The sequence below is a fragment of the Rana temporaria genome, chromosome 8 (genome assembly GCF_905171775.1).
Source record: "Rana temporaria chromosome 8, aRanTem1.1, whole genome shotgun sequence".
NCBI classification, from domain to species: Eukaryota; Metazoa; Chordata; class Amphibia; order Anura; family Ranidae; genus Rana; species Rana temporaria.
In genome coordinates, this window is record NC_053496.1 from 130,572,292 (window position 1) to 130,574,210 (window position 1,919).

A 1,919-nucleotide genomic window follows, 5' to 3' on the forward strand; every position below is an offset into this window, starting at 1 on the left:
CCTTCCTGCGATTGACCACCTGATCCTTCCTGCAATTGATCATCCGAGCCTTTCTTACTTTGCTCCTTCCTGCGATTGACCGATTGATCCTTGCTTCAACCAATCCTTCCTTGGATCAATTGATCCTTTCTCGTTTCGATGGATCCTTCCTTTCTATCTTTAGACCCTATTTAATGTGCCTTATTTTCCTGGGTTTGGTAATGATCCCAGAAGAGCTCCCTCCACACACTGATAGGATGTGAGCCCATGTGAGTACTTGATCCAGCATACTACATATATTTATATTATTTTTGCACACTATACTACACTTTTTAGTCATTTAGCAATATCATTACTGCCTTAAAATGCATACATCTACACGTATTTACAACTACCAGCACTGGGACATACTATCACACTGACCTTCACCATTCACACATACTTTCTTTTACTTCCTACATTTTTTACTTTCTGCTCATGTCACCTGATTCGCTGGATTTTTCTTGTTTTTTCAATTTTCACTACACATATTGCCGCTTTTTTTATTTTAATTTTTTATCTTTTAGTACACTTGTTAGTACACAATGACTTTATACTCTTATTACAAATACATATTGAATCATTATGGGTGTTGTCTGTTTTTCCTAGCCCCCCTCCCCCCTTCTCGCAGGTTCACACCCGAGACTCCCTGCAAGCCTGTGTTTGGTTGACTCCCGCCTGGAGTGATGGGGGACGTTCATCATGGGGATATTGGGATCCTTTGTCTGCACCACGGCCATCATCTCTGGTTACATGTCACCTTCTATATGCTTCGAGCGGTAAATATATCCTCACTATCTGTACTATGGGTGCCAGCATTTTACTTGAATGTTAGTATCCTAACATACTTTTTTTGACATCTTTCCAGAATACAAATCCCCCTGAAGAAGACCAAATTGTGGTCGAAACGCGTCGGAGTATTCTTATGGAAGCTACTTCATCAATGGCACTATATATTATTCCATTGTATCATTTAACATTTAATTGTTGTTGAGATAGGTCTCCAACTGTCTGTAACCTGAATGTATTTTATATTACAACTATCTGCATCTTCATTACTCGTGATACAGAAACCTAGTAAAGAATTTTTTTATATATTTCCATGTCTTTGAATTTAATATACCTTACACAATATGTCGCTTAAAAGCCCCCGGGGGGAATTTCTCCATTTTTGTCTCTACAACATTTTGGGGTGTGCGGCCCTTGGACTCTCAATATATGCGTTTTTCCTTGTCCCTTTCTATCTTTGATCCTTCCTTCATTATTTTTGTGCGGATAATTTTTTGCAATGTTATTTATCCTTTTCCATATAGCATTATACCTGGTTGATCCTGCCGATTCCTGTGTTGTTGGCAGTAAATAGATTTTGCAGCAACTGTATCTCCCTTCCCTTCCTGTCATTTACATGGTCTGTTTGAAGCCCCTCCTCTCCCTAGCCCTGCCCTCCTCTCATGAAGCTGAAACTAAACCAGCAGAGGGATGTGAGTCCCTCCCACTGGAGTGCCTCTACTAGGGAGTAAGACCTAAGAAAACCACATGCCTGCACAGAAGCACTGTTGGGACAAGGTATTTAGAGATTATATTACTGATTTCCCCATAAGAGAACCTATCATAGGCTTTTGTTGTGGAGACTTTACAACCACTTTAACCACTTCAATATCAGCACTGTCACATTTTGAATGCCAATTACTCAGTCATGTAACCCTGTTCCCAAATGAAAAGAAAAATATAATTTGTTTGAGATGTATAGAGCTTTCTTTCTGTGATATTTAATCATCACTGGGTGGTTGTTGTTTTTTCTATATAAACAACAAAAAATAAAAATAAAATAACTAACATTTTTTTAAAATTTTTTCCTTTATTTTTCAATTTTTGTTTGTTTGTATGTACTGTAACCAGAG

General features: G+C 38.2%; 1 long non-coding RNA gene across 1 annotated transcript; it reads left to right on the forward strand.

Annotated features, from left to right (window-relative positions):
* Positions 1-204: 204 nt before the first annotated feature.
* Positions 205-929, forward strand: LOC120910709. Its single transcript, XR_005741545.1, has 3 exons — positions 205-248; positions 628-797; positions 887-929. It is a non-coding gene; the product is annotated as an uncharacterized LOC120910709 (long non-coding RNA).
* The last annotated feature ends 990 nt before the right edge of the window (positions 930-1,919 follow it).